Below are 10,589 nucleotides of genomic sequence, written 5' to 3' on the forward strand. Positions count from 1 at the left end.
TACAGAAACAAGGAAAAACATCATGAAAATGGATGACTTGCTCATTTTTATGACGCTTGAGAAGCATAAGAAACTCACAGAAATGTTACAGTTTAGAAGGATGCCCACGCCGTGCAAAAAAATTAACTGCTTTTTATGATCTTAACTGGGCGAATTACCATCTTCTCCGTTTTATTCTTAACATTCAAATCTTAAACATTTCTGGAGGAGTGTAGCGGTGTTCAAGAACCTGGGCTGACTTGAAAATGACAGTGGCTCACTTTTCATTTTTTGAACCGCCATGTTAATCGCTAGTGTCCATCACGTAATCGGGATCCAAAGTGATATACCGACCCATGCGATCCAAGGTCGCAGTGAGTCGTTCCGATTGCAGTCTTAGACTTATTTTGTCCTTAATGAAGCACAAAATTGTATGTGGATCGGAAAGTCAGGATTTAGACTTGCTAATAGAAACGCCACCTAAATCATTGTAAGAGAAGGACTGATCGGTATTTCTTACATGAGTTTTGTGCCAAAGATTACGAGGCTTTGAAGAGTGTGCTTTAGTATTCGAATTAGAGAGCGACCCTCTGTAAGTAATGTGCATCGGCGCCTCAGCTGATATTCGTGGGTTAAGGCGTAAAAAATTGCCCGGTGTCGGCTGAAAGATACCTTATTACATCATACTGTATTTGATTACCAGGTAATTCCCACAGACCGGTTTGACAACGAAATGTCTTCAGAATATATAATTACATAAAATGTGACATGTGGTGCAGCCACCAGAGGTTTATTTCTCAGGGAAAAAAGTTCAAGGAGAACCTTCACTAAGCTAGAGTGTAGGTTGCCGTTGACTTTGGTTTGTAATTCAAGCGGCACAATTCGGACTAAATATAACATTCCCAATAAGTATAACATTGCTCTGACTTTGTACAACTAACTTACTGGGACTTGTGGACGATCTAGAGTCAACTCTCTGGTGCTGGAGTAAACGGATGATAAAGCGCGCAGTACCACGTGTGTTAAATGACCTTTCACCTGGGAGAGGCTGAAAAGCTTATGCCATAAAAAGCTGACTCACTGTCAAGCGCAAACAAATTAACGTAACAAAGCAGGACGGCTTGCCCTTTAGGGTAAAAAGCCTTTGGAAGCTTTGACTCTAAAGGGCCATGACGACTAATATTCAGTAGACATTAAAGGGAGACCTTTAGGCCTCCCCCATGACCAAACAATGAAAACTTTACCTTTTTAACTAGTGAAGATAAAAGAATACGAATAAAGCGCGCGAGCAGAAGTAAGACAAAAAAGCGAACTAAAAGCTTGTGAGACGCAAACAAAGAGAACCCGCACGGGAACCAACCAGCCGGCAGCTGAAACACGAGGAGTAGACAGAGGGCACGTGAGTTGCTCTCTTTTACTGGCTGCCTCGTGTGTGACTTTTATTTCGTTTCAAAGAGACAAGTGTCAGAGTGACTTACAGACCTCATAACGTCCTTTCTATTGTAGAAAAACTGTGCAGGTGGATTTTACCAATGAAAATCAAATCCTAAACGGGTAGTGATAGAACCAAAGTGTTTGTTGATTAAGATGAAGAAATAGATGAATATGTAACGAAGGTTTCAAAATCGAACGCTATTCCAGATTGTAACACCCGCACATAATGTGTGATATTCTTCTAACAATAGCATAAACAATAACTTTCTAAGCTATTGTTTCGTAGCTCCCCCTTGACAAGTTAATGAGCTTAAGCATTATTCCCTGAGGAGGAATTAGCGCGTAATCTTTGACCAATTAAAGCTCTCCAGAATATCTTTCGCCGCTAATATTACGGATCTATAATTTTTCCGTTATTATTTTGTCATGTTAGCTCTTTGTATCAATTTAGGACCACGCCTAGTTAAACTTCATAACAAGCTCGCTCATTGGTCTTGAAGATTCCCCGCTCCTCCATGAATATATTCGAAATAATTTTGCATTGATGGGAAAACTACATGATTTCTATCAAGAGAGCAAATGAAGCTTCTACTCAACAATTGTTATTTATCAGTATTACAAGATCTAGTGGGTTGGAGGTGGTCATATCTAGAAATGCAACTTTAAAGTTTCTTGAGCCCGAGAATATTCTCTCGCCAATGTTGATTTCAGGCTTAGAGTCACATATCCCTGATTTCTCGTCACTGGGTTTACTTCATTTTCTCTCTTTTAGTGACTTGTCCTATAATGATCTGGAACAGCTGCCTCCAAAAGCTTTCTATGTAATGTTTGAACTTGAAGAACTGTAAGTAGCTATAAAGCACTTTTGCTACAACTGATATAGGGCTACTGTTTATTTTACTCTCCTTGACTGAATCTTGTGACGATGTGTGTGAAAATAGCTGTTTATCATATGGCAAGGTGTCAAAAGGACTGTATAGAACTAAACGGAAGGGTATGATTGGCTAAAAGCAAGAGATTACAATCATAATCTCTTGCTAAAATCGATATTGATCAAGGTTTAGATTTTTCAACTTGTTTGCCGAAATCAAGATCGATATTTCTTTTACATTTGATCTTAAAATGCAGCAAGCAAGCAACAACAACACCCAAAAAACAAACAAACAGAAAGATAATGTGTTGCGAGTTAAATGTATTGACGAGACGATATAAGATATAGCGATATAAGACACACCTAATGATTGTATGAGGTTGATCCTTTCTATTTCACGTAAGTCTTCAACTCGAATTAATTTTGTCGTCTGCTGGTCGATGGATGCCTGAATGGAGATCTTTTCTCAGTTGAATCACCAAGGTTTCAAAACAATTAGCAATCTTATCCCAGCCACATCAAATTACTTCTGGATACTTATCACGGACGAAATTATTATTTTAACGCATGCTAGTCCAGTTCACATAAACTTTTGCTCTCAGTAACCTGTCGTTCTACCTGACTAGCAACCTGTGAAAAATTTCCGTTTCCATGCGGATATAAAGTGGTAAAATAATTAAGAAGATAAAAGAGCAAATTAAAAACAGAGGTGAATATCGTATAAACGATGAGAGAAGTAAAGTGAATTTAGACCCGCGGATGGTATTGTCTGCATCAGATATTCAATAAAAAAAATAGCACTAATCAAAACTCTTATGTTAAGGAATTATTTCGTTAGCATGTTAGACACTTTTAACATCTAGAAAGAAAGGATTGCGAAAAGTTTTATGATGCATTCCTTTCTCCTTTCTTCCTTTCTTACTTTGCTGGCTAAAACCTCTTTTGTTACTTTTGCGTAGATTTCATATTGACTCTTTCTGCCAGGAGAAAAGTCCAACAGTTTGCCTGCTAGTCGTCTACTCCTCAATACCTGCCACATCTTATCACTAGCACTTATAACTCTCATTAAGTAAAGTGGTCAGTAACATGTCTGATCTTGTTACAAGTTTTGTTATCCTCAGCTTTGCAATAACAGTACAAAGCAAATCAGATTAACCCATTTGTTTTTTAGCTCTTACGGTTTCCTTCTCACCTTTGCAGTTTCCTGAACAACAACAACATAAAGAACTTGTCCTCTGACCAACTACCTCCAAAAAATTACCGGGGAGATAAATTAAAAAACCTGTAAGTTTTGTGGCTCAGGAATCTTTCTCCGCTTGAGTCAGTTACCATATCTGAGGTCTAAGAAAATTCTAGAAACAGACCCTCCCTCATGTCTAAGAATAAAAATAAAACCAGTAATTCACAATCTTGATAGGAAATTTAGAAAAATAAACTGAATATCTTCTTTGACCTTAATGTGAGAGTTTGAACAAGTTTGTAGTGTTATTTCTTATAACACTAAAATCATTTTGATTCGATTGTCTTTTTTCCTTTTTAACCAAAAAGTTGCTGGAACGAAGGATTCTTTTATAATCGCGATGACTTTCCAATTCCAGCCTCTATGTTTGGGAAGGGTCAGTTGCACTCTATAGCAAAAGTTACAGTGAGCGAAGCGCGCGCAGCGTAGCCTCACACCGTAATTTACTTTCACGCGTTCAAAACTTTCTGCGAAGAATAAAATTGTTGTTGACAAGCGAATATCAATTGTTGATCATTCAAAGTTTGAAATAACTTTCACTGTCTCAACAACTCTCCGCCATTCAATTGATTTTTTTCACGGTTGGTTTTGTAATTTTTTTTTGAGATTTATCACTCTGTTGAAGAATCAAACTAAATTAGAGTAACCCTGAATGGTTTGTTATGCAACCCGAAAAAACCTTTGAGATTTCGGCCCGTTATATTGGCTAGGTACATCCATTGACAAAACGAGACGTCTCTTATTTAACAAGAGATAAGGAAATGGTTTACTAAGGTCTATCGGGGTCCACTTCTCAGTTGTGGGTATTTTGGTACTTTGGAGAGGATAACGGGCGGTACGAAACACATAGGAAGTGAGCTTAAGATCTGTCAAAAAACAATATACTTGGTTCTAAAAGTTTCCAATTAAAAATATGCTACTTTCTGTATAAGGACCTTTTGTTCTGATGAATTTCCGTTATATACTTAAGGAGGGGAAGTAAATTTTGGCGAGGTCGGCATGGTGATTGATAAGCTAAAAGCATCGAAAGATTTTGATGGGAGGGAAAAACAGTTAGCCCCTTCATGTGTACGAAGAAACCATTTTCGAAACTTGAGCTATAAAATGGTTTAGTTAATTTGAAATACGTTTGAATCTTCTTTTTTACCAAAGCAGTGAACACGGCTGTAAGAAAATATACAAACACAAGCGCGCTTGTATTCAATTATTTCTAACTTCCAGTGTTAACACTCGTATGCAACAACAGCATGTCTCTAATTTGCTTTCATCTGCCGCTGAATCCAAAGAGATTCAAACGCCCCTAATTGAACAATTGAGGACCGTTGAGAAAATAACTATATCTTTTATGCAGAACCTTAGACTTCAACAAACTGGAGACCATTCCGTCTGATCTATTCAAACATCACAATGCCATGAAAATCCCTCGGTTTCTGTTGAGCAACTTACAATAGAAATGTCCAAATTTCAATGCCAAAAGTGTATTTGTAGTAGATCGTAGAACTCAAAACATCGCTTGGCGTTTAAAAACGATCAAACCGCTTTGGCGATTTCGAATAGTAAGTTAAATTTATTGTAAATGTGAACAAGTACCTTGCTTTCTGAGTTGCTGTTGGTGAAGGATTTTTAAGTTACAAACGGTTTTTAGGCCGCGTGTCAACCCATTTGATAACTCATAATTTGCAACCACAAATTTATCATTTGGATCCGCCCTTAGTCTTGCTACTCGAGAGAGTCAAGAAAACCTCTCTTGACAGGATACATACATGTACGTTTTGAATGGATTAACACACACACACCTCAGAAGCAAATTATTATCAAAGCAAATTATTATCAAAGCAAATTATTATACTGTACTTTCTTTCCTGTCATGTCTCATCACAACTAAACCCCTAGTTAACCCATATAGGAACAACTAATGATGTGCACTGTTAAATTACCTCCTCACCGCACTTTCTATTTATTAATTTTAGTGGTATATAAGTATTCCTGTCGGAAATTCTCATCTGTCACATTTTTATTTCTTGTGAGCTTCTGTGAACAATTTGAAATTGTATGGAGAAGTCACATATCAATCACTCAGGGGGAAAATGAGTTAACAAAAGGAAAAAGAGGCATGATTAATGATTTTTATTGATAAGATTAAGAATATTTTCAATTGATTTGACTGCCACACCCTGGCACCTTGAGAAAAGCCCAAGTTTTACAACAACTCTTGAGAACAGTACAAACAATTCCATCACAAAGTTGACCTTAAAAGTGAAAGGTAAGTAACAGTTATGAATGACAAAAGGAATTATGGCTACCAAGACTGTTGCTGGCCAATGTGATTGATTAACTCTCTATTAATCAGTCATACAGAATCTTATTCATACAGAATACTAAGGAAATAATGCCACCCAATCAAGCTGGTTTCATTATAACAGTTTCAACTGTACATAAATTAAACTCTTGTAGAATACACATTGATGTTCATGAGGATGCTTCATTTTCTAGAGGCAAAAAGCCACAATAATTTATAAAGGATTGTTAAATAACACCAGATACATAAGGGGAATAGAATTCTGTCTCTTAATGCAAATCCTTATTGTGTTTGGAAAGGTAAAGGTATGCATACATACACCAGTAGCAACAAAAGTAGATGCAAGTTGTTGATTTGAGACTGAAGCTAAATAGAAGGTGAAGAGACTAATACCTTGGATATAGAGTATTTTATATTTTTAAGTATAAATCACTCATTGAGCTTAGTAGCTATCTGTTGGACAATATCACCATGCACTGTTGATAACATCAGTATATTCATATTATTCATTCAAAAAAACCCTATTGGATGATCAAGAGAAAAATATACATGAGTTGGTTTGATTGTAACTTCCTGTAGAACACATATACAATCATACGGCCTACAAAATGATAATGGAAAATTAAAACAACTGCACTAATTCTCAAATTAATAGGTTCCAAATTTTTCTGACCTTTCATCAAAGAAAAGAAAATTATTTTATATGTTATTCAAATAAAATAAAAACAACAACAACAGCTCACAGATTGGTGCAAAATTTGAATAAGTTTGTATTTCAATTTGTCTGAGGAGAAAACGTCTTTTACACCAATATTTTTTTAGACTGGTATCAAATTAAAGATACAAAATATATGCCTCCACCATCATTTCCAATGACTTAAGAAAGCCACTGTGTTTCATATTTCAACACTTAATTGCATTTGCCACCTTCTTATTTCAAGTTGAATTACAAAGAAGTCATTTAGCTAGTATGCATGAAAGTTGAATAGCACTAATGTGGATTACTTATCAATAAATCACAAACTGTAAACTACACCCCATTTTGTAAAATTACTTCAAGACAGGAATAAAGAATATTCATTGGCAGAAAAAAAGATGAATGAAATGAAGTCGTTTTCACAAAACAAAATTTAAGCATTCTGCCGTTTAATAATATTATTACATAATATCCAAAATGTCCCCTGAATCACGTATGATTAGATTTATTTTAGAGTTACAGGACAGAAAAACAGTGGTTGGCATTTTGAATTGAATTTCTCCCATAATTGTAAAGAAAATTCCGGCAAAAAACTGCAAAATGTAACAATAAGTAGTGATGTTTGGCTGGCTTAGAGGCAAGATGCATCCTAAGCACTCAGCTATACACACAATTCAACAAAATGGAACATGAGTCTAATATTTAGTCATGAAATAAGCTCGTTTATTTACCTTGGCTAAAGTTACAAGTAGCTCTCAACAACACTAAGTCCACAAGTCAATGAAAACTTTGAAATTGAATGGTTTTAAAAGATAGGTTGCTGTCATTTTGATCATGATGATGTTAACAACAATTGATTTTCTAGTTGGGGGAAAAAACCAACATTTTCTTACCAGGCAATAAGATTGGAAGAATGCATGTACAACATTCTAGATGAAATTCACAAATTTTCCCCCTGGTTGTTACTATGATTAGAAAAAAAGGTGTATTCTCTCTTCTTTAAAAAGACAGTGATCTGTCTTGCTCACATGGTAGAAAGCATATCAACTGCCAGCTGACCAAGAGCTGATATAGGTATTTCATGTAGCAGCTTTATTGCTCAGCTTCCTACACTGATCCAGACTGCCCGCCTCTTTTGACACAATATTTGCAGTATATTGTTTACCCTTGAATGGTAACATTTTCTCCCAAGCCAGCTTTCTTGCTTTAGTCAACAAATTAATGGAACTGAAAAAATACACAAGTCATCATGGTATGATCCAAGCATTTTACTCTTCTCCCTCTACTTAAAGGAGACTACTGGCATAAGCCTATGGTAAACATTGCCGTTCAATTTCTTAGCTGGCGATAAACCTTCCAAAAAAATAACGACAATTGCGAAAACATTCTCTTTGTCATATTTCTCTCATCATATTCACCGAGGAGGACAGCTTTCTTCACAATCATCCCATCTTATTTCCTGTTTCTGAGACACATTTTTTCACGCTTAGTAAACTGAAATGAAACATTCCAGCTTGGTCCTAGTTTTACAACGATCAGCATCAGAGCTCTGAAATCTTCTGTTTTTAACTCGTTGGCATTTATCACTGCAATGTCTTGTTGATACGTCGACGTTCCACATTTTGTGAGAGTAAACACTAGGCATCATGAGGGCGTCTCTATATACTTGGTGGTCTATGATATGTACATTTGTGTCCCATCGTATTTTAATAATAAAATGTTCGCAATTTATTTCGTTGAACTGCTGGGTCGCTCTCGCCTTCATACCAACCAAAAGTTGGTTTCTTTGTTCTTCAATGTGGTCGAGATGCCTTTTTTCCCCTTACCTTTTTAAGATGCCGTTTTTTCACTGCTATGCAAAAAGTCGAAGTTAAGTTTACGATGAGAAAATTTTCAAAGCAAAATGCCGAAAAACCGGATATTTTCCTTCGGTGAGAACATAAGTCTTTCCGACGCAGATTGCTCGTACATGTTTCACTGTAATGGTGAACTTGTCTGAGTAATTTATGATGATATAATTAACTCACTAGGACCGATCAGAATCAGTTTTTTACGTTGGGTATAGTTATTTATAGATAAACATACAAGGGAGTACACATAGATCAGTAGAACAATGTCTGAAAAGTTTCAGTTTATCCAAATATTCACTATTCAGTCTTTGGTAAACTTAAGATATTATTAATTGCCTTATTTGTATCGTCCGCGCAGCTACATAATGTAAAATAGTCGTGGGTGAGGGAGGAGGGGGAGAGGATTTGAACGAAAGCCGGCTGTTCCACATTCTGCACGATGACATTAAAAATCTGCGTCGTTCCACAAATTCAGAGATGTCTTGGATTATTTGTGAATGCAATATTTGTATCGAAGAGTTTTATCTTCACCATTTGCATCGCGAGTCCCACTTGATTTTTGAGAAAAAAACATTCGTCAAACTTTGTCAACCAATTTTATTCAACACATTTTCTCCAACAATTGCCTGAGCGCTCACTTAAAATTTCAGCTGAAAGGAGTGGTGCTTATTGGAAGGAGGGCGGTTAATAAATGGAAAGCTTATTAAGAAACTATCAACGCTTACTAGGAAATTGGTTTTCTTCCTATCCAAGAAAGCGAGGGTTAAGGAGTTAGGGCCGGGGGGAGTGAAGGGGAGTGGGGCTTATTCGAGTGGGGCGCGTAAAACACAATTAAACAAGACTTGCTCCCGTAAGAGTCTTACATAGTTCTAAGCATCATCTAACATTGAAAATCTAACTATCTGATGTAATGATGTCTTGTTGACAGGGACTTGTCCAATAATCAGTTGAGGAACTTACCTCCGGGAGTTTTCAAATGGACTACAGGCCTCCGTAGACTGTAAGTACCAAATAACATAAATCTTTATTTACTGTTGTAACATTCATGCGATTGAGGGGAGGGAGTAAAACAGTCTTCCGCAGAATTTCATTGCTTGTAAATGAAAATATGTAACCGGTGGAGAAAAAAAGGTTCACGGCGAGCAAGAAAACACCTTCTAATTCTACCCCTCCCCTCTTCACAAACTACACCACCCGCCAAACGAGAACTAGAGGCTGGCCTCAAACCAAACTCAGTGGCGTTTACAAAGTTGTCTTTTTTCCAACGAAAAGCTGAAGTCAAATGAGACATTTTATTCGATCAGGCACACGGGAATTTAATACTGCGTTTACTCATTCTATTGAATTTCTTCGGTTTCTGTTGTGCAATTTGTTACAGAATGTCCAAATAAAAATTAATTGCAAAGACTAAAGAAAGTTTATTTGGTAATAGGTCTTAGAGACTAAAAAAAATAATGTTTTACAACGAGGAGCGAGTGCGAGTAGTACACGCGAGGAACTCGACCTTTGCCCTCTCCCCTGACACATCGCTAAAAAAAATAGATAAATAACTGATGTTCGGTGGGGTGAAAAGCTGCCAGGATTATCGTTTAGACGTTTGAAAAAGCTAGACTTGGTGTGGGCAAATGCAAAGAAAAAAATCTTGATCAGGTGCATCTGGGGAAAAAGGCATCCAAGTGATTCTTGGCGCTAAAGCAAAAGTAGTTAAAGGACACGACTGTTAGTACCAACCACCGGACCGGGGTGGAGCAATAAAGGTATAACACGTAGAACCTGAACAGCGGTGTGTGCATTGCATACGCAAACAAAAAAAGACAAATTGGGTGGGATAAGTCTAAAATTATCATCACTAATCGATGTTACCACCATCGCCTTTGTTTGGAAGCCTGGCATATCAACTCCGCCCACGCTCCTTTAAATCGTGATAAGGGTGGCTTCTACCTGACGCCTATTTACACCTCGTCAAAAAAAGGGGTAGCTGATAAGCGAGCATATTAAAGGACGTATTACTGCAGCGATTAGATCACCTCTGATGAAGGCAAAAGACAAGAGTGTCGAAACTTTGGGTCTATGAATTGTAACTTCTCGGTGACATTCATTAAATGTCTAAACTAGAGTAGCATCAAACCATGTCTGATTTAAAATCCAGTAAAGTGTTGTTGAGTAAATTTTATTTGACGAGAAATACAATAATTTTCGATGGAAAGGTCAAAGTCGAC

Source organism: Pocillopora damicornis, chromosome 2 (assembly GCF_964200805.1).
Source record: "Pocillopora damicornis chromosome 2, jaPocDami1.2, whole genome shotgun sequence".
NCBI lineage: Eukaryota > Metazoa > Cnidaria > Anthozoa > Scleractinia > Pocilloporidae > Pocillopora > Pocillopora damicornis.